Source organism: Bos indicus x Bos taurus, chromosome 6 (genome assembly GCF_003369695.1).
Source record: "Bos indicus x Bos taurus breed Angus x Brahman F1 hybrid chromosome 6, Bos_hybrid_MaternalHap_v2.0, whole genome shotgun sequence".
Classification (NCBI taxonomy): Eukaryota; Metazoa; Chordata; class Mammalia; order Artiodactyla; family Bovidae; genus Bos; species Bos indicus x Bos taurus.
The window spans coordinates 88,254,736-88,282,141 of NC_040081.1; the positions used below are offsets into that span (position 1 = coordinate 88,254,736).

The 27,406-nt window shown below is 41.7% G+C and overlaps 1 long non-coding RNA gene across 1 annotated transcript; it reads left to right on the forward strand.

Moving 5' to 3' along the window:
- Positions 1–19,859: 19,859 nt before the first annotated feature.
- LOC113894731 lies at positions 19,860–23,013 on the forward strand. Its single transcript, XR_003511646.1, has 3 exons — positions 19,860–20,070; positions 21,038–21,170; positions 22,839–23,013. It is a non-coding gene; the product is annotated as an uncharacterized LOC113894731 (long non-coding RNA).
- The last annotated feature ends 4,393 nt before the right edge of the window (positions 23,014–27,406 follow it).

Below are 27,406 nucleotides of genomic sequence, written 5' to 3' on the forward strand. Positions count from 1 at the left end.
AAGAGGAGAGTGAAAAGCTGGCTTGCGCTGAAAGTTAAAAAAATGAAGATCATGGCATTTGGTCTCATCACTTCATGGCGAATAGAAGGGGAAAAAGTGGAAGCAGTGACAGATTTTACTTTCTTGGGCTCCAAATCACTGTAGACGGTGACTGCAGTTACCATGAAATTAAAAGAGTCTTGCTCCTTGGAAGGAAAGCTATGACAAAAAAGCACAGAGACATCACTTTGCAGACAGAGGTCTGTAATAGTCAGTTATGGTTTTTCCAGTAGTCATGTATGGACATGGGAGTTGGACCATAAAGAAGGCTGAATGCTGAAGAATTGATGCTGTCAATCTGTGGTGTTGTAGGGGACTCTTGAGAGTCCTTTGGACTCCAAGGAGATAAAACCAGTCAATCCTAGAGAAAACCAACCCTGAATATTCATAGAACTGATGCTGAAGCTTCAATACTTTGACCACCTGATGTGAAAAGCCGACTCAGTGGAGACTCTGATGATGGGAAAGATGGAAGGTCAAAGGAGAAAGCAGCGGCAGAGGATGAGATGGTTGTATAGCACCACCAACTCAATGAACGTGAATTTGAGCAAACTCTGGGAGACAGTGAAGGACAAGGGAGCTTGTCATGCTGCAGTCCATGGGACTACAAAGAGTCTGACATGACTACGACTGAAAAACAACAATAAATATGAGTAGAGTAAATAAATATAGGTCATAGTTTTTCCTGATTTGAAGTGATACTTTTCTCCCAGGCCAGCAGGTTGTTGCTGTTCAGTTGCTCAATCATGTCCAACTCTGGGGCCCCATGGTCTGCAGCATGCCAGGCTTCCCTGACCTTCACCATCTCCCGGAGCTTGCTCAAACTCATGTCCATTGAGTCGGTGATGCCATCCATAATAACAATCAGTGACTTCTGGTCTAGGGGATAAAGGATCCTAAAACTACATATGTTTCTTGTTTGAAGCTTTCTTTCAGGGTTTTGATTTGTTCCTGCCTCTTTTAATCCCTTGGAAGGACTTTCTTACATTGGTTCTGGCATTGGCCATATGACTTTGCTTTGGTTAGTGGGTCAGTTCCTAGTGATAAAAGCAGAGGCTTGAAGATCTGTTGTGCACTGGGACATACCCTCTTACTGTTCTTGGAATCCTGACAACCATATGAACAAGTCTGGGCCAGCCTGTAGGATGATGCAAGACCCTTGACCCACTCTGTGCCTTTATTACCCCAGCTGACAGTCTAAAAGCAGAGCCACTAAGCTAACCTGCAATTGACTGAAGACCCATAATGGAGTCCAACTGAGAACAGCAGACCTAGCTGAGCCCAGCCGGAATTACCAACCCACAGAACTATGAGCTAGAGGTTAAAGCATCTGCCTGCAATGCGGGAGACCTGGGTTTGATCCCTGGGTCGGGAAGATCCCCTGGAGAAGGAAATGGCAACCCACTCCAGTATTCTTGCCTGGTGAATCCCATGGACGGAGGAGCTTGGTGGGCTACAGTCCACCATGTCACAAAGAGTCGGACACGACTGAGCGACTTCACTTTCACTTAATAGCTATTGTATTAAGCCACTAAGTTTTGGGGTGGTATGTTTTAGAGCATAGTCTAACTGGTATATCTGGTGTGGTTTTCTCACACACATACACCAATGAACATATACATGAACATGCATATACAATAGTATATTAACAGTTGGAAAGTGAGAGAAATACTAGGATCACAATGCGTTTTTAATATAATTCTGCTGCCAGGATGCAATCATCCATAGAAATAGAACAGAAAGGGGACAAGAAAGAGATGTGGGTATAATTAGATTGGGTCATTTCTATATCTCACTTAAGCACTCCTGAAAGATATTTAGAGATGATTGTGACTGAAAGAAAGTAGAAAGAAAACAACAAATTGCCTGATTTTAACACTGTGACCCAGTTGCTATGGGCCACTCATACCAGTCCGTTCCATAGCCTTATACCTTGTTAGGTTTCTTGTTCGGCTTCTGCACTGGAAGCCAAGGTTATGCACTAAATGAAATTTAAAAAAGGAAGCAGATTAGCTCCAAACAAGGAGGGGATTCCCAATAAAAACCTAACTAGCAATTGCCTTAATAAGGAAGCCACAAGACAACATGAAAAATTACTTTTCCAATATGTAAAGCTTAAAATAAATATACTTTATATTTGGGAATTTTTCTGTACAGATCTTAATAACTTACAATTATAATATTAATTCTCAGGGGAAAATCCCAACATTTATCTTGAACTTGAAGAATAAACCATCATTTCCTGTTGAAATTAAGAAACATTTAATTTTTTTAAATGAAAACAAGGAGTTTAAAACATTGAGTTTAAAATATATGGAAAAATAAGATGAGGGAGGAGAAATTCCCTTCTAAAATCCCCCTAAAGCTTTAATTAAATCAATGCTGTTATTGATGTACAGGTCCTTTTAAAACTTATATATAGTTGTTTAATTTTTAAAAAGTCTCACCCTTCTGTAGTTGCTGGATGTTTTGAACCTATATTGACTTTTGAATCAGACTGCAGTTTGTCCTAATCATGAGAATAATTGCCACACAACTGCTTTTACAATTTGAACAATGAAAAACATTATATTAATTGAGAAGTGATGAAATAAGTTCCATTCCTAGTGCATTTGCTTTCTCCTCTGATAGTTTTTTTTAGTGTCAATAGGGACTGTTTCCAAGTAGTGTAATGGCCAGTGGAAGGCATTCACTTTAGTCACATTTTGAAAAATTACTAGGATTAAGATCAATCTGGATGGGACATCTGTCACCCCATTAATCACAAGGTTTGGTTTAACTGACCTGGCTGGCTAGGCAACGTCACTTTCCTCCTTCACACCTCCATGAATGTCCTTCCTGCACTGCGTGCTCCCCTAGGTCAAAGAGGACGACCTTCCCCTACGTAGGTGGACCATTCTTTGGTCAAGGGTATATGAGTAGCTGTGCTTCCTCGCTGGAATTACACAATAAGCTCTCAAGGTTCATTTGCAGGAGAAGGTAAGGTAGTCATACTTTCAAGACTCCAGACACATCTGAATGAGGCACTGCATGTCGCAGTCTGTCTTTCTTTTTTCTAAACTTATTTACTTTTAATTGAAGGATAATTGCTTTACAGTATTGTGTTGATTTCTGCCAAACGCAGTCTGTATTTCTTTTCAAAAAACAGAAAAGGAAAAAGAAAATTTATTTTGTGTCAGGCAGGTGCAGAGATGGTCTTACAAAGTTAAATAAGACAATCTCTGCCCTCGAGGAACTAAAGTCTTCAGCATTGAGATGGAATCCATCCAGTCTTCTCTGCCACAGAAAAGAAAAGATTTCAAAGCATACATACTTGAAAAATTCAGTGACAGAAACGAAAGGCATAAAAGTGTTTGATAGATTTTAAGAAGTGAAAGGCACAGTGTTTTTTTTTTTAACAAGTATTCAGTTCAGTTCAGTCCCTTAGTCGTGTCCGACTCTGCCACCCCATGAATCGCAGCACGCCAGGCCTCCCTGTCCATCACCAACTCCCGGAGTTCACTCAGACTCACGTCCACTGAGTCAGTGATGCCATCCAGCCATCTCAACCTCTGTCGCCCTGTTCTCCTCCTGCCCCCAATCCCTTCCAGCATCAGAGTCTTTTCCAATGAGTCAACTCTTTGAATGAGGTGGCCAAAGTACTAGAGTTTCAGCTTTAGCATCATTCCTTCCAAAGAAATCCCAGGGCTGATCTCCTTCAGAATGGACTGGTTGGATCTCCTTGCAGTCCAAGGGACTCTCAAGAATCTTCTCCAACACCACAGTTCAAAAGCATCAATTCTTCAGCGCTCAGCCTTCTTCACAGTCTAACTCTCACATCCATACATGACCACAGGAAAAACCATATCCTTGACTAGATGGACCTTTGTTGGCAAAGTAATGTCTCTGGTTTTGACTATGCTATCTAGGTTGGTCATAACTTTCCTTCCAAGGAGTAAGCATCTTTTAATTTCATGGCTGCAGTCACCATCTGCAGTGATTTTGGAGCCCAAAAAGATAAAATCTGACGCTGTTTCCACTGTTTCCCCATCTATTTCCCATGAAGTGATGGGACCGGATGCCATGATCTTCGTTTTCTGAATGTTGAGCTTTAAGCCAACTTTTTCACTCTCCTCTTTCATTTTCATCAAGAGGCTTTTTAGTACCTCTTCACTTTCTGCCATAAGGGTGGTGTCATCTGCATATCTGAGGTTATTGATATTTCTCCCAACAATCTTGATTCCAGCTTGTGCTTCTTCCAGCCCAGCGCTTCTCATGATGTACTCTGCATATAAGTTAAATAAGCAGGGTGACAATATACAGCCTTGACGTACTCCTTTTCCTATTTGGAACCAGACTGTTGTTCCATGTCCAGTTCTAACTGTTGCTTCCTGATCTGGATACAGATTTCTCAAGAGGCAGATCAGGTGGTCTGGTATTCACATCTCTTTCAGAATTTTCCACAGTTTATTGTGATCCACACAGTCAAAGGCTTTGGCATAGTCAATAAAGCAGAAATAGATGTTTTTCTGCAACTCTCTTGCTTTTTCCATGATCCAGTGGATGTTGGCAATTTGATCTCTGGTTCCTCTACCTTTTCTAAAACCAGCTTGAACAATAGGAAGTTCACGGTTCACGTATTGCTGAAGCCTGGCTTGGAGAATTTTGAGCATGACTTTACTAGCATGTGAGATGAGTGCAATTGTGTGGTAGTTTGAGCATTCTTTGGCATTGCCTTTCTTAGGGATTGGAATGAAAATGGACCTTTTCCAGTCCTGTGGCCACTGCTGAGTTTTCCAGATTTGCTGGCATATTAAGTGCAGCACTTTCACAGCATCATCTTTATTTAAGTTTTTATATAACTTTTCAAGGTTACTTTTCATTTACAGTTATTTCAGAATATTAACTACAGTCCCTGTGTTGTATGCTACAACCTTGACCCAGCAGTTTCTACCTCCCATTCCCCACTCCTGCGTTTCCCCTCCTTCTACTAGTAGCCACTAGTTTGTTCTCTGTATAGATTGTTTCTGTATAGAGAAGCATTCTCTGTATGCAATTGCTTCATTTTGTTCTATTCACTAGTTTGTTGTATTTTTTAGATTCCATATATGAATGATATCACACAGTATTTGTCTTTTTCGGTCTGATATATTTCACTTAGCATAATGCCCTCCAAGTCCATCCATGTTGTTGCAAATGGTAAAATTTTATTCCTTTTTATGGCTGAGTAATATTCTATCATGTATATATACCACACCTTCTTTATCATTTCATCTGTTGATAGACATTTAAGGTTTCTTCCATATCTTGGTAATTTAAATAATGTTTCTATTAATATGAAGATTGGAGTACATATATTTTTTCAGGTTTTTGTGTTTTTTGGGTTTTTTTTTTTTTGGATATATACCTAAGAGTAGAATTGCTGGATCTTATGGTAGTTCTGGGTAAAGAATCCCACAGACAGAGGAGCCTGGGGGGCTTCAGTCCATAGGGTCACAAAGAGTTGGATATGACTGAAGTCACTTAACATGCATGCATGGTAGTTCTGGGCTTTTCACGTGGCTCAGTGGGTAAAGAATCCACCTGCAATACAACAGATGTGGATTTGATCCCTGGGTCAGGGAAGATCCCCTGGAGAAGGACATGGCAACCCATTCCAGTATTCATGCCTGGAGAATCCCGTGGACAGAGGAGCCTAGAAGACTACAGTCCATAGGGCTGCAAAGAGTTGGCCATGACTTAAGTGACTGAGCATGCACACATGGTAGTTCTATTTTTAGTTTTTTGAGAAACCTCTGTACTGTAATCCCAAGTGCATCCACCAATTTATATTCCCAGCAACAATGTGCAAGTGTTTCCTTTGCTCCACATCCTCACCAACATGGACTGAAAGAATTAACATTGCTAAAGTGTTAAGGAAATCTACAGATTCAATAAAATCTGTATCAAAATACCAATGACATTTTTCACAGAACTAGAAAAATTAATTTTTAAATTTCTATGGAAACACAAAATATCCCAAATAACAAAAGCAATTTTGAGGTGTAAAAACAGAGCTGGAAGAATCATACTCCCTGATTTCAGTTCAGTTCAGTTCAGTCGCTCAGGCATGTTCGACTCTTGTGACCCCATGAATCATAGCACGCCAGGCCTCCCTGTCCATCACCAACTCTCAGAGTTTACCCAAACTCATATCCATTGAGTCGGTAATGCCATCTCATCCTCTGGCGTCCCCTTCTCCCACCCCCAATCCTTCCCAGCATCAGGGTCTTTTCCAGTGAGTCAGCTCTTCTCATCAGGTGGCCAAAAGATTGCAGTTTCAGCTCCAACATCAGTCCTTCCAATGAACACCCAGGACTGATCTCCTTTAGGATGGACTGGTTGGATCTCCTTGCAGTCCAAGGGACTCTCAAGAGTCTTCTCCAACACCACAGTTCAAAAGCATCAATTCTTCGGCGCTCAGCTTTCTTTATAGTCCAACTCTCACATCCATACATGACCACAGGAAAAACCATAGCCTTGACTAGACAGACCTTTGTTGACAAAGTAATGTCTCTGCTTTTTAATATGCTATCTAGGTTGGTCATAACTTTCCTTCCAAGGAGTAAGCGTCTTCTAATTTCATGGCTGCAATCACCATCTGCAGTGATTCTGGAGCCAAAAAAATAAAGTCTGACACTGTTTCCACTGTTTCCCCATCCATTTCCCATGAAGTGATTGGACCAGATGCCATGATCTTCGTTTTCTGAATGTTGAGCTTTAAGTCAACTTTTTCACTCTCCTCTTTCACTTTCATCAAGAGGCTTTTTAGTTCCTCTTCACTTTCTGCCATAAGGGCAGTGTCATGTGCATATTTGAGGTTATTGATATTTCTCCCAGCAATCTTGATTCCAGCTTGTGCTTCTTCTAGCCCAGGGTTTCTCATGAGGTACTCTGCATATAAGTTAAATAAGCAGGGTTACAATATACAGCCTTGATGTACTCCTTTTCCTATTTGGAACCAGTCTGTTGTTCCATGTCCAGTTCTAACTGTTGCTTCCTGACCTGCATATGGTTTCTCAAGAGTCAGGTCAGGTGGTCTGGTATTCCCATCTCTTTCAGAATTTTCCACAGTTTATTGTGATCCACACAGTCAAAGGCTTTGGCATAGTCAATAAAGCAGAAATAGATATTTTTCTGGAACTCTCTTGCTTTTTTGATGATCCAGTGGATGTTGGTAATTTGATTTCTTGTTCCTCTGCCTTTTCTATAACCAGCTTGAACATCTGGAAGTTCATAGTTCACATATTGCTGAAGCCTGGCTTGGAGAATTTTGAGCATTACTTTACTAGCATGTGCTGTTGCTGCTGCTAAGTCACTTCAGTTGTGTCCGACTCTGTGTGACCCCATAGACGGCAGCCCACCAGGCTCCTCTGTCCCTGGGATTCTCCAGGCAAGAACACTGGAGTGGGTTGCCATTTCCTTCTCCAATGTGTGAAAGTGAAAAGTGAAAGTGAAGTCACTCAGTCGTGTCCAACTCCTAGCGACCCCATGGACTGAAGCCTACCAGGCTCCTCCGTCCATGGGATTTTCCAGGGAAGAGTACTGGAGTGGGGTGCCATTGCCTTCTCTGACTAGCATGTGAGATGAGTGCAATTGTGCGGTAGTTTGAGCATTCTTTGGCATTGCCTTTCTTTGGGATTGGAGTGAAAACTGACCTTTTCCAGTCCTGTGGCCACTGCTGACTTTTCCAAATTTGCTGGCATATGGAATGCAGCACTTTCACAGCATCATCTTTCAGGATTTGAAATAGCTCAGCTGGGATTCCAGTATGCTAAACAATACTGCTTTTGAAAACTGATAATTGTTTCCAAAAAATAAAGAAACTCAATAGAATGTGAGAGTATATTTCTAAATATGACATTTAGCAATTTGTAGCCATAGATGGGAGGGGTAACAAAGTGCATGTGTATTTTTTTTTAAGTTTTTTCATTTAAAATATGTCATACATAATGACTGACTTAAAAATGTTATGAATTTTTAGCTATTATTTTTCTTAAAAGGCTCACAAATGCTTTCTGTCCCACCCTTAATAACTCCAGCTACTGTGTCATACATTCTAAGCTTCCCTGGTGGCTCAGTGGTAAAGAACCCTTCTGCCAATGTAGGAGATGCAGGTTTAATTCCCGGGTGGGGAAGATACCCTGGAGAAGCAAATGGCAACCCACTCCAGTATTTTTGCCTGGGAAATCCCATGGCCAGAGGAACCTGGTGGGGTTACAGTCCATGGGGTCACAAAAGAGTTGGATCAACTTAGCGACTAAACAACAACTGTGTCATACACTCTAAGCATAGATGCTTTCGTAATTTCAGAAAATAGGATACAGTTGAGTTGTGTTTGTTCCAGCCACAGAATGCAGTTGGTGGAGCATATCCCGTTCATGCTAAAGGATCCTTCTTGGAGTAAATTCTTGTGACATAACATAAATCAGCATATTGACAGAATTGGGTTAAACCCTTGAGTAACGTTATTATGAACTTTCTGTGTGAAATGAAAGCTGGTCAGTTGTGTCTGACTCTTTGCGACCCCATGGACTCCATGGAATTCTCCAGGACAGAATTCTGGAATGGGTAGCTTTTCCCTTCTCCAGCTGATCTTCCTGACCCAGGAATCAAACCAGGGTCTCCTGCATGTGGATTCTTTACCAACTGAACTATCAGGGTCTGCTTATTAGTTAGAATAGAATGTCGATCTGAAATTAATATTAGTATGTCTGAATCTTTGTCATTTAGTCTATGTATTTCTTTTCTAATTTCCACAGCTTCATATTCTTTGCTTTTGACATCTGATATTCTATAGCTTTGTTGCTTTATTTTCTGTTGGTCTAACAAACCCAGAAATCTAGAAGACCAGTTAAATAAATTTTATTGTGATATACTTTATACATAATACAAAACTGTATCCATTTTCAGTGTACAGTTTTGAGTTTTGATGAATGCATGCACCCTGCATGCATTCAGGGTGCATGTAACCACCACTGCAATCAAGACAGAGAATATTTCCATTGCCCATACATTTCCCTCCTGCCCCTTATAGTCCCTCACTCTCACTCACAGACAGGTAATGATCTGTTCCTTACAACTCAGACAGTGTTGCTTGTTTTGAAATGGCATCTGTATAGTCAATCACAGTGAGCTTAGCTTGCACATTTACTTGGAATGGCTGCAGATTCTGATGAAGATTTATCTTCATCAGATAAACAAATGTTTATGGAGCTCCTATCAGGCATCAGACATTTCCCACCAATCCTCTAACCTTTGCAGGTGAAGACAGTGACAGTGGAGATAATTTCATAGCTATATGGATTTCATAGGTGAATTTATGTTATTTTTCATATGCAATGTGGAAGTTAAGGGAAGGGAATATTCTGAGTACGTTTCTTTAATTTCAAATTTGGACAGTGAGATTTTTTTTTATTATGTATTGAGTTATATTGAGTGTAGTTGATATATAATAATCTGCACATAGTTAAAACATGCAATTTAATAAGTTTTGATATATGTATACCACTATGGAGTCATCATCATGCTCAAGATAATGACCATGTCCATCACCCTCAGAAGTATCCTCTGGTTTGTTTGTAATCGTACCCCCCATTCTGTCCACGTGAGAATCTTAACTGTTCTACATATTCACCAGCACTTGGTATAGTTATTCTTATTACTTTTAGCCATTCAGTTAGATATATAGTGGTATCTCATTGTAGTTTTAATTTTCATTGCCCTAATAATCCTGATGCGAGGAAGTGACTTATTGGAAAAGACCCTGATCCTGGGAAAGATTGAAGGCAGGAGGAGAAGGGGATGACGGAGGATGAAATGGTTGGATGGCATCACCAACTCGATAGACTTGAGTTTGAACAAGCTCTAGGGGTTGGTGATGGACAGGGAAGCCTGGCGTGCTGCAGTCCATGGGTTTGCAAAGAGCGATAGACTGAGTGACATAACTAAGCTGAACAGGAGAGGGCAGAAGTCTCAAAAGTGATGCTTCCAAGACTGAAGTTATATTTTATATCTGAAGGATGGAGTTACAACAGGAAAAATGAAAGTAGACTGTGGCTAATGAAAAAAAGTTAGAAGGAAACTTAGTTTGAAGTTTTAGTTTTTCCAATGGGACTCAAGTATCATTTTAATCTTTTCCAAAAGCACAAACGTATATGCCTATGTGTCTGTGTGTGTGTGTGTATATATATACACACACACACACATCTACAAGTGACAGACTTAGGCTGAAGGCAGCTTGAATTGTCTGGGACAAGGAAAGATTAAGGAGAGTGGTACAAACTAAAGCCACAGATTCTTAGATATACAGATGGAGAGATGACCACGAGAGACAGGCAGAAAGGATAGGGTGTCTCCAAGAATTCAAAAGTTGAAAGACTTTGCAATGTCGTCCAGCCCAAGACCGATGTTTTGCAATTGTGGTTGTGCCATTGTTTGCCAGGATCCCTTTCCTTGGCAAGTCTTGTTAGGTTATTAATTTAGGGTGGATTTCTTTTATTAAAATATGAAGAATACACTGGAAGGCAGTACACAAGGGCAGAACTATGTTTGACTCTTAGCTTTGCCAATTTGGGCAAATTAATTAGTGCGATCATGGGGTCGCAAAGAGTCGGACACAACTGAGCAACTGATCTGATCTTATCTGATCTGATGTTATTGACGGAGAAGGCAATGGCACCCCACTCCAGTACTTTTGCCTGGAAAATCCCATGGATGGAGGAGCCTGGTAGGCTGCAATCCATGGGGTCGCTAAGAGTCGGACGAGACTGAGCGACTTAACTTTCACTTTTCACTTTCCTGCATTGGAGAAGGAAATGGCAACCCACTCCAGTGTTCTTGCCTGGAGAATCCCAGGGACGGGGGAGCCTGGTGGGCTGCCGTCTATGGGGTCGCACAGAGTCAGACATGACTGAAGTGACTTAGCAGCAGCATGTTATTGAACTCCTACCGTGACTCTGGTACTGCACCAGTTTCTGATGATATGATGGTGAGCAAAGCACCTGTAATTCCTGCTCTTTTGGACTGAAGAGTATCAAGTGGGACACAGACATTATTTTAAAATGACAGTAAAGTGCATAATTACAAACTTAGATACTTTCTAAACTGTGTTATGATTTGACGGGGATTGGGAAAAGAGTGTGATAGTTGGAAGGAACAGCGTGTACAAAAAGATCTGGGGCAGGAAGGAACAGGGAAAATTAAAAGACTGAGAAATCAAAGGTTGCTGGAGTCAAGATAGTCAAGGAGAATGCAGAAGCCTCAGTCTCCCTGTCTGTGAGCTGGAGCTATTACTGTGGAGGGTTGTCATAGATTGGTAAGAACATATGATACTGGCCCATCAACAGTGGCTGCTAGTTAGATGCTGGCTACAATGATCATTGCATAATTGGTGCAGAAAGGAAGATACTTCTTGAATCACATAAGCCAAATCAACCATGCCTTTAACATTTTGGGCTTCCCAGATGGCTCAGTGGTAAAGAATCCACCTGCCAATGTGGGGTGGGGGTGGGAGCTTCCCAGGTGGTGATAGTGGTAAAAAACCTCCCTGCCAAAATAGGAGACATAAGAGATGAGGTTTTGATCCCTGGGTTGGGAAGATCCCTTGGAGGAAGAAATGGCAACCCACACCAGTATTCTTGCCTGGAAAGTCCCATGGACAGAGGAGCCTGGTGGGCTACACTCCTTGGGGTCGAAAAAAAGTCAGACATGACTGAACGTGATGATGGGCCACCAGCAGACAATTGCATGTCAGTCCCTGGTTTACCCAGCAGACCTGTAGTTTAGGGAGAAAGTGGGGTGTTGTCTTGTGGTCTTGGGCTGCATAAGATGCCTATCAGTGAGAAGAGGAATATCAGAAAAGCAAAGTTGAAAGGAAGGAGGGAAGAGGTCAAAGAAGCTTCATGTTCTAAATATTTTTCCCCAACATATCTTGAAATGTGACATTCCATTCCCCTAATCTGTCCCATTCTATGCCACAGGCAAAGGTTCCAGTCTTCCAACGTGTTCCTGCAAGCACATTCTGAACAAGGAACCCCACCACAGAACAATCTCATTAGCAGTATCAGTGGAACCAAATTGTAGAATTAGGTAGACCTACCCAATCAGTGCCTTTGAAAAGGACCCCAGGATGACAGCCCCTGTAGCCCAGGGCCTGTAGCACTAATAGGATCCAAATCCTGTCTCCACTCTTGACTTCTCTGTGCCCTGGTTTCCTTATCGGGGGGATGGTGATAATGATGAAAATAGTTATATCTACCTCAAAGGCTTATTGCAAGGATTGAATGAGTAAGCAGAGTGAATGTGCAAAGCCTTTAGAACAGTTCCTAGCACAGAGTGTGCATATGTGTAAGTTTTAGCTATTATTTTAATGCCTGAGGAAGTTGCCAATTTTGTTCCTCCCCATTCCAACATAGACACAAAGTGAAATTGTTAGTTATTCAGTCATGTCCAACTCTTTGAGACACACCAGGCTCCTCAGTCCATGGGATTTTCCAGGCAAGAATACTGGAGTGGGTTGCCATGTCTTTCTTCACGGGATCTTTCTGACCCAGGGATCGAACCCAGCTCTCCCTCATTGCAGGCAGATTCTTTACCATCTGAGCCACCAGGAGAGCAAACAAAGACACAAACACAGACACATGCATACCTATATACAGGCTTCTTTGGTGGCTCAGTGGTAAAGAATCCTCCTGCCAATCTAGGAGACAAGGGTTCAATCCCCAGGTCGGGAAGATCTCCTGGAGAAGAAAATGGCAACCCACTCCAGTATTCTTGCCTGAGAAATCCCATGGACAGAGGAGCCTGGTGGGCTACAGTCCATGGGCTCACGAAAGAGTTGGACAGGACTTAGCGACTAAACCACCACCAGCACCATACAGTAACAAAGGCTTTGATTTTAATGAGTTTTCAAATACTGTAGCTCTTAAGGTCAACAGACAGAGGGAAGAATGTTTTCATTTCTGCAGTATCCTTCTAGGGACTAGTATTGTTTCTTAAGAGTCACGAGGGAAAAATAAGTGAGGGAGGGTTATTTAGGGGGCAGCTCTTCCTTCTTTAAATTTCACGTGTGTACAGCAGTCCACATCAGTCTTACTTCCCCATCCCGTGATGCTCAGACCAGCAAAATAAAGCCTGGGGAAAAGGTAAAGAGAGAGACAGCAGGGGTGGGAGCAGAGAACCCATCGCCTCATTCTGTGTACAGTTTAGCTTCCTGCATCCAGACCAAGGTCCTGTGGTCATCTTTGCTTATGGCAGGCTGAGCTGTCATAGGCTGAGACTCATGTATTTCTAGGCCTCCAGTGAACAAGCAGGGATTAACTAACCCATCCACCCCCCTCTAAATCCACATCAGCTGTATTCAGAAGCAGTGGGCTGGCATTCATATGTTTAGGCTCCTATTGGTACATCTTCCTGGAACCTGAACCTCAGAGACTCACATTTCTGTTGCAATTTTATGGCCAGAGGGTGCACTTGTTCCTGCCAACCTCTCACTTTGAGTTTCATTTCTTTGCCATTCTTTATAAAGCTGGAGAACTTGAGTCTGCAGACACCCATGCTCAGTGATATTCAGGCTGTACTTCCAGGACACACATTACCAGTTTTGCTTTCTACATATGTTACTCAGAGAAGGAAATGGCAACCCACTCTAGTATGCTTGCCTAGAGAATCCCATGGACAGAGGAGCCTGGTGGGCTACTGCCCATGGAGTCTCACAGAGTCGGACACAGTTGAAGAGCCTTAGCATGCATGCATGCATTGGAGAAGGAAATGGCAACCCACTCCAGTGTTCCTGCCTAGAGAATCCTGTGGACAGAGGAGCCTTGTGGGCTGCTGTCCATAGAGCCACACAGAGTCAGACATGACTGAAGCAACTTTGCAGCATCATGTTACTACCTGACCTATGTGGGGCTTGCTAACACTGCAGACTTCAACACATTTTCTTTTCTGCCACTGAAATCTGCTGTGTTTCTGACTCTCTTTGCTCTAGTCATTTGTCTTAACCCAGAAATTTCAGGCAAGGGAGATGTGGACCATCGTGAGGGTGAGCTGTGGGTCAGTCTGGGGGTAAATATAACCCCATGGTTCACTACGATTTGTTCTCTACCGACACAGCACCAGAACTCAGTCCTGGCAAAATCCCATCTTAGAGCTTCTAGATTTCTCTAGGGATTGCAACCGAGTCTTCCATTTTCTTCTCCATGACCTCCATCTACAGCCATCCGAGGTCACCCTTGTTCCACTGCTGCTGGGTTTCTTTGGAAGAGGCTGAAGCCTGAGGGTTTCATCCTGAGATTTCCAACTTCGTCGCTGTGGAAGCTCCAAGGTGGTGCATAGGTCAGCAGGTGCTCGAGACAGTTCCTGCTCTCGGCCACACTGACGCCAGCCCCAGCTGTCCCGTTCATGCCCAAGGCCTCAGAAAGTTCCCCTGTGAAGCTGGCCCTTCAGCTGCAACTACCACGCCTCCCCTTCATGGCCTCAGTCACAAATCTAAGGGATAAAGTAGAGACTTCTGGTTTCTGTTTAGGATTAAGGAGCTTGGAAATCACCACTCTGTTCTAACAAGTAAAATGCTGATCAGATTGAAAATGCAACGACTCTTCTTAGGTCTGTAAGAGAAGTGAGGTCACCGTCAAACCACTTCCACCAAGTTGAAGAGACAGAGAATCAAGACTTACTGGAACAGAAACCCAGGAGCAAAATCTCGATTGGAACCAGTGCTGGGGTAGGAAAACCTGAACCTATCAGTTTGTTATGAAAAATTTCAAATATACAGAAAAGTAGAGAGACTTTTACAGTGAATATCTATGTACTCACTCTACGGATTTAGCAGTTAACCCTTTCTTAACTTGCTTTTAAAAATTGTATATTTATTTATCCACCCATCCATCTATTCATTCTTTATCATATTATGTTTTGATCCATTTAAAATAAATTATAGAAATCAGCTTGTTCACCCCTAATACCTCTGTGTGCATATTATTAACATGATTAACTAGAGTTCATTATTTGTGTATAAACCAAATGCTATTCCCTTTTTTAGGTATAATGAAATGTGCAAATCTTACATGTTCCATTGGATGAGCTTTGACAAATGTATTGTTTCTGCACACGCTCAGTCAAGTTCAACTATGACTCTGTGGACTGTAGCCCACCAGACTCCTCTGTCCATGGAATTCTCCAGGCAAGAATACTGGAGTAGATTGCTATTTCCTTCTCTGAGAGATCGCCCGATCCAGGGATCCAACCCAAGTATCTTATGTCTCCTGATTGACAGGTGGGTTCTTTATCACTAGAACAAATTTATATACCAGGGAAAATCAACACTCTTTTTTTCTAGCCATGCTGGCCTCCTGATGATCACTCAAGGTGTTTGCAATTGCTGTTTCCTTTATCCTGACATACAGTCCCCCCAGAGGAGACGTGCATATGGCTTATCTTGAGCTTTTGCTGAATTGTTACCTCCACAGAGATTCCTCACTTAAAATTGCACTCCCACCCCCCATGCTGGCACTGCCCATCCCTCTTGGTTGCTTAATTTCCTGCATAGAATTTATTTTTAAAACTTATTGACATTTTTTTATTGCAGTATAGTTGATTTACAATGTTGTGCTAGATTCAGGGGTACTGCAAAGTGACTTATATATACATATATATATGAATATATATGTTGTACGTATCTGTTCATCTCAAACTCATAATTTATCCCTCCCCTACTTTCCCTTTTGGCAACTCTAAGTTTGTTTTCTGGGTCTGTGAGCCTGTTTCTCTTTTCTAACAGGTTCAACTATGGGTAGTCAGGGGACCCACTCTGAGAAATCTTGGATTAAATATTTTGCCCAAGTTCACCATGATAAAAGCATACATGGAACAGGACCATGTCTAATTCACTGAAATATGCTCTTGAGTTTCTATTGTCTGCAAGCAATGTTTTGAAAGCTCTGAAGAGGCAGTGGTTCACAAAATAGATTGCATCACCCATGCCCTTTCAACTAGAACATGCCTCCTCTTACTAAATGAGTCTGATAAAGATATCCTGAGATGAATGATGCTTTTTGCACTTCAGTTTCAGTCACTGTTTTTTTAAGAACATGATAATCACGGGCATGAATTATAGGTATCAGTTTTAAAATGTAATAGCAAATAGAGAAGACTTTCTCTAAGGCAGTAGAGTTAAATACCATATAAATCTAATTCACATGACACAGTCTGATGCAATTCAATGCAGCACTTTACAGCAAAAAGCGATGCATTGTAATACAATGCAGTATCTCACTGCAGCTGCAGGACAGTGGCCACGGAAGCAACGTCATCTCAAATCTTGGGTTGTGGCGCCCTCTAGTGGCAGACACTGAGACTTTTTTGTGACTGCTACAAATGCACTTTTCATTTAATGAAAAAACTGTCAATCTAAGAATGGAAAGGAGCTGATATCCAGCAGCCTGCTTTATTATACTACAAAGGTCAAGGATTAAGAGACTTGCCTAAGCTGCCACCTCAGCTAATGTAACTAATCATGCTGTCCATGCTATTAATTTCAGGTTTTTTTCATTTGTGACAAAGAAAAAATAGTAATCAGCTTTTCTTCAGCCTAAAGATAGGAGACTGGAATGGCAAATGCAGGAGGGTTAGAAACCATATACAGGATTAACATAATAGAAATATAAAAATAAAATGTATAATGGGATATGATATAAACAGAAAAAGTCTGCATCCTTTAATATATAAGCATCTTCCTTCATGGTGAGAGATTAGCTGCTTATGGCAAGGAGAATGTAAATGATTACAAATTCCTTATTTTTCAAAATGTACATGCATAATTCTTTCAAATCATATTTATTGACCACCTACTATGCTTCAGGTTCAAATGAAATACCACCCCCCACACACACACATGCACACACACCCTTCTAAGCAATTTCATCTGAACAGTAGGCTCCTTTTCCTCCCTCACGTCTTTGCTGAGGATGATGAAAGCTTTCTTGGTGCCAGGCACTGCACTGAGTACCAGTGAAGCCCACGGGCTGGGCTGACTCTTTCATTTCCTTTGGCAATGTGTCCTCCGATTGAACATGGTGTTTTACAGCCTCCCATACCACTGCAGCAAACTCAGGTGATCCACTTAGGTGCCTCTTGGCTCAGTTTTCATGGAAAATAGACAAGGATAGTAATCCTGCCTTGAGAAGATCCTGGTGGTCAGGGCTTTAGGTATTTTTGAGAATGGATTTATGAATCACATCACCAGGAAGCCTCTGAGACAAGCAGAGATGTCAGCTAAAAGAGATAACAAGGAGATAAACCCAGTCAATCCTAAAGGAAATCAACCCTGAATATTCATTGAAAGGATTGACGCTGAAGCTCCAATACTTTGGCCACCTGGTGCGAAGAGCTGACTCGTTAGAAAAGATCCTGATGCTGGGAAAGATTGAAGGCAGGAGGAGAAGGGGATGATAGAGGATGAGATGGTTGGATGGCATCAGCGACTCAAAGGACATGAGTTTGAGCAAACTCTGGGAGATGGTGAAGGACAGGGAAGCCTGGCGTGCTGTGGTCCATGGGGTCGCAAAGAGTCATGGATAATGGAGGCGGGAGACCACGTTAGTCGCAGTGATGGGGACCATAGTTCTTTCCATTTCATTTCCTTGCCCAAGTTTCCCCTAGGAAGAAAGATCCCAAGGTTCATGGAAGAGCTGCTCCTTGAATGTATGTGAGCAAGTGGATCCCAACAGTGTGGAGTGGACTGCAATGGACATGGCTGTGCCCTGGTTTCTCCTTCATCACCTCAGACACGAGTCTTATGAGCAGACGGCCTTCAGCTCAGACCCTTCAGCAATTGCCTCAGCTGCTGAGGTGACCTGCTGAGGGGAGCTGATCTCACCCAAGGTCATATCCTTCCGGGTCCTGCCCACGTCCAGTGACTGATAAAGAGATATAAAGACCCTTTGGACTAGAAACAAGGACAACCCTGATGCACCATTGCAGTCCCAGGAATGATCATTTAAGTTATGCCTTATCATTTAAGCTATGCCTTAGATAATTTATTTAAAGTTTCTCTTATTGTTTGAAATTAGGATACTATTAAATTTTAATTCTTACTAGTAGTTTAATGGTAAAATTTTAAGCCTGTAATTCTTCTCTTTTTAAAGATTATTTACATAGAATAAATCCCTATGATCAGCCTTAACAACTCAAAGCACACTCTTAAAAATTCTGCCCAGTTTTTCTTAGCATAAAGGAAGTTTATTTGGTTAACTTTGAAATTTTGTGCTGATGATGTCTAAAAAATGTATCCAAATTTGAGTGATGAGGATGAGAGATTTTATCAGTTTGCTCCACTGAAAGTTGCTGTTAATTTGATGAAACCAGTCCCTTCTCACTCACATTATAAATTTGGGCTTACAAATCTCCTTCTCAGTCTTTTTTGATCTGTTTCATGTTTACTAGGGAGAAGTATTTTATATGGTTTGTTGCTGAAAAGTTCACATGGTTTTAAAAAAGGGAAAATCTATCCTGAAACTCCAGGAGCTGGGCTCATACTCCCAGCGAGATCATGTTCTTCTTTTAAAATAAACAATTTCACAGAACAGTGACATCAGACAAGCCGCTCTGTGATCATGATGGATCCAGACACAAACAAGACCGTAACCACAACTGAGCACAGACTAAACCATGCACATGGACTAAGCCACCAAAATAATCCGCTATCCCCTATCCAGGCTGATGAGCGTGCCTGTGGCTTCTTTACTCGTTACTGTTTTAGCCCAACTCTAGTCATCCCTCTGTTTAGGTTGGGTTTATTAAGAAACCCAATCATAGAATCAGGACTTCTTTGGTAGCTCAGCTGGTAAAGAATCCACCTGCAATGTGGGAGACCTGGATTTGATCCCTGGGTTGGGAAGATGTCCTGGAGAAGGGAACGGCTACCCATTCCAGTATTCTGGCCTGGAGAATTCCATGGTTTATGGTTTATGGGGTCTCAAAGAGTTGGACACCACTGAGCGACTTTCACATCACCTCACTTTAATCATAGAATTGTCCCACTTCCTAATAGCATCCAACCTAAAGCAAAGCCCTGCTTCCTAATCCTCCCTCAAATCACCTAACACAGGCCCAAAATCTAAAAGAAATTCTTCTGAATGAATGCCATCTTCTTGTGAGTTCACCCTCCAAGGTGTGAGTTCTCTCTCACACAATGAGAACACTGCTTGTTCAATCACAGTGGATTCCCAGTGAAGGGTGTGACACCTTCTTTACTTCAACTGTAGATCATTTCAACTTAACTTGACTAGAACTTTGCAGACAAAGGTTGGTTTATCTTACCCTAGCTTTTCAGGTTGGGGCTTCCCAGGTGGCCCAGTGGTAAAGAACATGCCTGCCAATGCAGGAGACTTAGGTTCAATCCCTGGGTTGGGATGATCCCCTTTGCAACAGTCCATGGGGTCGCAAAAGAGCTAGACACAAGTTAGCAAATAAATAGCAGCAAGAGCAGCAGCTTTCCAGGTTAACCTCTCCGTGTGTGCTAAGCCTCTTCATTTGTGTCCGACTCTTTGGGACTCTGTGGACCATAGTCCACCTGGCTCCTCTGTTCATGGGATTTCCCAGGCAAGAATACTGGAGTGGGTTGCCATGCCCTCCTCCAGGGGATCTTCCTGACCTAGGGATGGAACCTGCATCTCTTACATCCCCTGCATTGGCAGGCAGGTTCTTTATCACTAGCGCCATCTGGGAAGCCCTAATGTCTCTAATTTACACAACATTTTCATTCCTGATTCCTCAATCTTTCAGTATTCTTTTCTTTAGACAAATAATCAACAAAATGTTAAATGCTTGACAATCTTACTCATTCCCGAGTGTTTGAATGAATGAGTGTGGCATTTATTTATTTATCATAGAAACACAGAAACGCGTATGGAGAGATGACTGTTCAGATTCTGTTTGGCTGGTGCTCGTCTTGCCATTCGCTTGTCAGATATTTTGAAACTTTGTGGTTTCCTCTGAGCCACCTCCCTGCAGGTAAGTAGAAAGATCCATGGGACACGAAGGGAAGGCCAAGGGGAAGTGTGTGGAGATGTAGACTGGACATGGGCTGTAGAGGCTTCTGTCATGATTGCAAGGGCTGTGTCAGGGTACTGACCTGGGGCAGCCCAAATTTCCAGCTGTCAGCAAGTGGAGTCAGTGGAGAGACTGAGTCATGCTCCATATATGTAAATTTTTTAATTCCTAGAGGAAAATTTCATGGGGGAAATGGCTTTGAACAAAATGAGAAGCAGGCTGTTTGGTCATGTTTTATTTCTCAATATGGCTTCCTGTCCTTCGACTAAAAGGTATCTATGACTGATAATATTTTCCTCCAAATTCTCAGAAAAATAAGCTTGTTTTCCTTGAGTTTGACTTAATGTGTATTTCACATAGTTACACAAGTTGGTGAATAGTATTATGATTGACTCAGCAAGAACACCTTTATTCTTATGAACTTATCATAATGAATTTCAAATGACAAAATCTATATGAGCTGCATAAAAATGATCTGATCACTGCTTGGGTCTGGAGAGAATTCTATATCTTTTACCCCAAGAAGATGTCCACAAGGAAGCCCTTGTACTATAGCATGTAGAAAGTAAATCCTTCATTTAAAATAATTTCAAACAGCAAAGTAGACAGTGCTGGTTATTTATCAATGATGAGCTTTCAGTTGCAGAAAACCCGAGTCAGTGGGATTTAAACAATAATGTGGATTTATTGGCTCATGCAATTGAAAGTCAAAGGACAATCCCACATCGGATTGTCCAATCCCACATCAGATTGTCATGCATGTTTTGGTTAAGATTGCTCTTGATTCTGGCTTTATCCCAAGCTGGAATATCACCCACAGTCACAAAGATACATGATCACAAAGGGGAACAGGCTTCCTTGTCCATTTCAGGGGTAGAAAGTGGCTCTTCTCACCTTACCAAATGATATTTCCTGTTCTTTCATACAGATTGAACTAAGATACATTGACCATAGTTGCAATGGGTATGAGAATAGGCTGCTTGACCATCACCTGGACCTGGAAGTGGATAAATCCCCTTTCACATCATGGTTACTGTGTAACTGCTACATGCTTACTACAGGTATTTCCTTAAAGGAAAATCAGAGATTTAATGGGTAGGGGGAACAAAGGGAATAGATGCTGGTCAGGTCTGTCCGGGACTTTGCATTTAATTTCCCTATTAGAAGCGATGGGCTTCCTTGGTAGCTCAGCTGGTAAAGAATCTGCTTGCAATTCAGGAGACCCCAGTTAGATCCCTGGATTGGGAAGATCCCCTGGAGAAGTGATAGGCTACCCACTCCATTATTCATGGGCTTCTCTGGTGGCTCAGACAGTAGAGAATCCACCTGTAATTCGGGAGACTTGTATTCAGTCCCTGGGTTGGGAAGATCTGCTGGAAGAGGGCATGGCAACCCACTCTAATATTCTTGCCCAGAGAATCCCCATGGACAGAGGAGCCTGGTGGGCTACAGTCCATTGATTTGCGAAGAGTCGGATATGACTGAGTAATTAAGCACATTAGAAGTAATATCTCATTTTACCTATAAGTGGCAGTATTGGGCTAAAAACATGGGGCCTAGACTTGGCCTACAGTGTGTGTGCTCAGTCATGACAGACTATTTGTGACCCCATGGACTGTAGCCTGGTTAGCTTCTCTGTCCAGGCGATTTCCCAGGCAAGCATATTGGACTGGGTTGCCATTTCCTTCTCCAGGGGATCTTCCCTCCCCAAGGGTCGAATCCGTCTCTCTTGGGTCTCCTGCATCTCCTGCATTGCAACTGGGTTCTTTACCACTTGAGCCATCTAGGAAGACTACTTAGACTGCAAACATTCCATCCTTTGGTCCACAATTACAAGCAATGTGGTTTTATGCAAGTCACTGAACCACTCCTTGCCTCGACACCTTCATTTGTAAGATGAAATTAGTAGAATCTTCCTTGTAGAGCTGCTCTGAATTTTCAATGGAGAGATGCATACACAGCACTTAGCATATGCTTGTCAATTTCTAATACTTGCAACAATATATTTGCAAGTCAAGCAGCCATTTGATGGCCTCTCTAAGGCATCGTTTTTATCTGTTTGGGTACCTGCCATCTGCCCAGAATGTTTTGGAGGTTTTTCTTCCCATCCTTAGGACATTTTATCAATTAACTAATTTAAGTAGACTCAATTCTTTAACCCAGAGACTAGCAGTCTGATACTGAAGAAGCAATGTATTGTGGTATATTGTGCTATAAATGGTCCCCCAAGTCCCACCAGGTGTTCATGATCAGGTGTTTCCTTTTCAGCGTAAATTTCATTCTGAAATGGTTTGAATACAGGGTACCAGCAGCAACTTACTGGGTCTCCTTAGTTTCTTGTTGGGAAAATCACCACAGAAGGCCTGCTAAACCCATCCAGGGCAATAATGTTTTGATTATTCCTTGCTTACTTCCTTTGACTAAAGCAATTGGAAGGCTGAATATATGCATATGGCAATAATGAAGTAATTTCTTTTGGCTTGCAACTCTATTGCATCTTCATTGAAGGTAGTGGTGAGGTGGGGACAGTGAAGAACAAGGAGAAAGGAGATGAAGTTATTCTAGTTATTTGTCTTAAAGTCATCCATGTAGGGGCTAAAGATGGAGCTTGGACTACAGTCCTTTGGGAAAATTTATATAAACTTTGTAAAATATAAAGTAGATAAATTAGGGTGATTGCTTCAGATAGCTCTTTGTTTTTCCAAATGATTTATCTTATGTATTTACAGAAATAACAAACGATGAATTTGGAATATGAATTGTGCTTCAGTATATGGAAGCAATTGGATCAAGGGAAAAGACATCGACTTTGGAGACAGAAAGTTGTGTGCTATTTTGCTCAGTCATGTTCAACTCTTTGTGGCCCCGTGGACTATAGCCAGCCAGGCTCCTCTGTCCATGACATTCTCCATGCCAGAATACTAGAGTGGATTGACATATCCTCCTCCAGAAGATCTTCCTGAGCCATGAATCAAACTCATGTCCCTTATGTCTCCTACACTGGCAGTTGGGTTCTTTACCACTAGCACCACCTGGAAAGGCCAGAGACAGAAAGACCAGTCCTTAAATCCTGACAACACTGATAATCAGAAGTGTGACCTTGGAAAATGCCTTAACATCTATCTCTGAGTCCTCAGTTTTCCAATCTGTGAAAGAGGGACAATACTTTCTTTGTAAGAGTTTATGAAATAATTAAAAAAAGGATTGTTCAGTACAGTGAATGATAGAAAGAGCACAAAATTATTCTTATTTATAAAGATTCATTGAACATGTAAGTTGTAAGGAAAGCTCTATTATATAAAGTAAAGCATGTCTATACTCAGAATTCTATGACTTCTTGTTGACTATCCTACATCTGATCATAAAGCATTGTTATATCACAGGATCTCATGGCTTCAGGTCTAAAACGGAGAAACTTCCTATTGTAACTGAAAGTGAAAGTGTCAGTCGCTCAGTCATGTCCAACTCTTTGCGACCACATGAATTGCAGCACACCAGGCCTCCCTGTCCATCACCAACTCCCAGAGTTCACTCAAACTCACGTCCATCGAGTTGGTGATGCTATCCAGCCATCTCATCCTCTGTCGTCCCCTTCTCTTCCTGCCCCCAATCCCTCCCAGCATCAGAGTCTTTTCCAATGAGTCAACTCTTCACATGAGGTGGCCAAAGTACTGGAGTTTCAGCTTTAGCATCATTCCTTCCAAAGAACACCCAGGACTGATCTCCTTTAGAATGGACTGGTTGGATCTCCTTGCAGTCCAAGGGATCCTCAAGAGTCTTCTCCAACACCACAGTTCAAAAGCATCAATTCTTCGGCACTCAGCTTTCTTCACAGTCCAACTCTCACATCCATACATGACTGCTGGAAAAACCATAGCCTTGACTAGATGGACCTTTGTTGGCAAAGTGATGTCTCTGGTTTTGACTATGCTATCTAGGTTGGTCATAACTTTCCTTCCAAGGAGTAAGTGTCTTTTAATTTCATGGCTGCAATCACCATCTGCAGTGATTTTGGAGCCCCCCAAAAATAAAAAGTCTGACACTGTTTCCACTGTTTCCCCATCTATTTCCCATGAAGTGATGGGACCAGATGCCATGATCTTCGTTTTCTGAATGTTGAGCTTTAAGCCAACTTTTTTACTCTCCTCTTTCACTTTCATCAAGAGGCTTTTTAGTTCCTCTTCACTTTCTGCCATAAGGGTGGTGTCATCTTCATATCTGAGGTTATTGATATTTCTCCTGGCACCCCCTTCTCCAGGGGATCTTTCTGACCCAGGGATCCAACCCGGGTCTCCTGCATTGCAGGCAGATTGTCACTGAGGAGAACAAATAAGCTGGAATGCCACTATCACTCACTGAAGACTGAAGCAGTGCCTGGATGCACAGTATAATCACTTGGAAACTTCAAAAAACCTCAGGGCCCCAGCCCTATTGCAGAACAATGAAATCAGAAGTTCTGGGAATTGGGCCCAATCATCAGTGTTTTTTAAAACTGCAGAAAATGCAAAGTGCAGTCCAGCTGGAGAATCACTGCTCGAAGATACTGCTTCTCAAATTGTAATGTGCACGTGAATCACCGGAGGTCTCGTTAACTCCAGAGCTCTAGTCCTGTAGGTCCTGCATGGGGCCTGAGCCTCTGCATTTCCAATCCGCTTTTAGGTGATGCCATTGCTGCTGGTTCCTGACCACACTCTGCGTAGCCAGGCCCTAAGATGCTTGCCCTCCTCTCTCTTTCCACCACCACCCAATTCTGGGTGTGGGGTGAGGGGAAAGCCTTTTACAAAAAGACAGTTTCTCTTTCCCAGGAATTTTTTTGTCTCCCTTCAGTTTTATTGAGATATAATTGACATGTATCACTATATGTTACACAGAATAATGATGGCATACATATATTGTGAAATGATCACCACAATATGTTTAGTTAACATCTGTCACCTCATGTAATTACAATGTTTTACCCTTCTGATGAGAACTTTTAGGATTTACACTCGTGACAACTCTCAAGTATACCACGAAAGAGTGTAAACTGTAGTTATCGTGTTGGAATTTACACCCTTAAAGCATATTTGTCTTTAACCAGAAGTTTGTACCTTTAGACGACCTTCATCTAATTCCAACACCCCTTTCCTCTGCTTCTGGTAACCACAAATCCATTCTCTTTTTCTATGGTTTTTTTTTTTTTTTTTTTTTTTTTTAAGATTCAGTGTGTGAGTGATACCAGGCAGTATTTGCCTTTCTCTGACTTACTGCATTTAGCATAATGTGCTCAAATTCCATCCATGTTGTCCCAAGTGGCAGAATTGGCTTCTTCTTTATGGCTGAAGAGCATTTCATCATTTGTGTGTGTGTGCATGTGTGTGTCCTGTATTTTCTTTATCCTTTCATTTTTTGATGGATACTTAGGTTGTTTCCATGTTTTGGCTATGGTAAACAGTGCTGCAGTGAACACTGGTACGCATGTATCTTTTCAAATTAGTGTTTTTGTTTTCTTTGGATAAATACCTGGCAGTGGCATTGCTGGATGATATGGTAATTCAATTTTTAAATTTTTTGAGGAACGTCCATGTTGTTTTCCATCTTGTCTATGCCAATTTACATTCCTACCAACAGGGTGCCTGGCTTCATTTTCTCCACATCCTCTCCAGCCTTACCTCTTGTCTCTTTGATGATGGCATTGTAACAGGAGTGAGGTGGTATCTCATTTTGGATCTGATATGCATTTCTCCCAGGAATTGCTTTTACTTCAGAGGTCACCGTCATCTTTAGCCACAATAGAAAAATGCTATTCTTTCTCCAAGCGTCTTTCAAATTGCTCTAACCTCCTTAAAATAACTTTGACTTGTGAAAAAATATACCTTTATCTTCAGCACAAGATGACTCACAATTTTATCAGGAAAAAAAGTTGTTAAAAGTATTTGACATAATATGGACACTTTCAGAAATTTGCTCTGAAACGTTTTTAAAAAAGGCAATTTATACATAACTAAAAATCAAGAGGGCTTCCCACATGGCTCAGTGGTAAATAATCCACCTGCCAATGCAGGAGATGCAGGAGGTTTAGGTTTATCCCTGGGGTCAGGAGGATCTCCTGGAGGAGGAAATGGCAACCCACTCCAGGATTCTTGGCTGGGAAGTCCCATGGACATAGGACGCTGGTGGGCTACAGTCCATGGGGTCACAAAGAGTTGGAGATGACTTAGTGACTAAACAATAATTGGCCCATGTGGGATCATCGGCAGGCTTGTTATCGCCAAAATGATTTATTTCTTTATATGAAAATGGCTTTAGTTTGTATCTTGGAAGTTGTGTTTCTAGTAAAAGAGTTCTTATTGCATTGCCATAAAAAACTTCTTAAAGTTTTCACCTAAAAGTTAAAAACAGTATGATCATTGTTGCTCTCTTCAAAATCTAAGACTAAGGAAGCAAAATTGCATTTTTATTTACTTTTTGTTCAGTCACTCACCATCTTGTCCTCCATCATTCCCTTCTTATCCTGTCTTCAATCTTTCCCAGCATAAGGGTCTTTTCCAATGAGCTGGTTCTTCATATCAGGTGGCCAAAATACTGGAGCTTCAGCTTCAGAATCAGTCTTCCCAATGAATACTCAGGACTAATTTCCTTTAGGATGGACTGGTTTGATCTCTTTACAGTCCAAGGGACTCTCAAGAGTCTTCTTCAACACCACAGTTCAAAAGTATCAATTCTTTGGTGCTCAGCTTTCTTTATGGTCCAACTCTCACATCCATACATGACTACTGAAAAAACCGTAGCCTTGACTAGACTAGACAGTTGGCAAAGTAGTGTCTCTGCTTTTTAATATGCTGTCTAGGTTTGTCATAGCTTTTCTTCCAAGGAGCAAGCGTGTTTTAATTTTCATGGCTGCAGTCAACATCTGCAGTGATTTTGGAGGGCCCCCCCCAGAATAAAGTCTGTCATTGTTTCCATTGTTTCCCCATCTATTTGCCATGAAGTGATGGGACTGTATGTCATGAGCTTTGTTTTCTGAATGTTGAGTTTTAAGCCAGCTTTTTCATGCTCCTCTTTCACTTTCATCAAGAGGCTCTTTAGTTCTTCTTTGCTTTCTTCCATAAGGGTGGTGTCATCTGCATTTCTGAGGTTATTGATATTTCTCCCTGCAATCTTAATTCCAGCTTATGCTTCATCCAACCTGGCATTCTGCATGATGTACTCTGCATAGAAGTTAAATAAGCAGGGTGACAATATACAGCTTTGACATACTCCTTTTTCCCAATTTGAAACCAGTCTGTTGTTCCATGTCCAGTTCTAACTGTTGCTT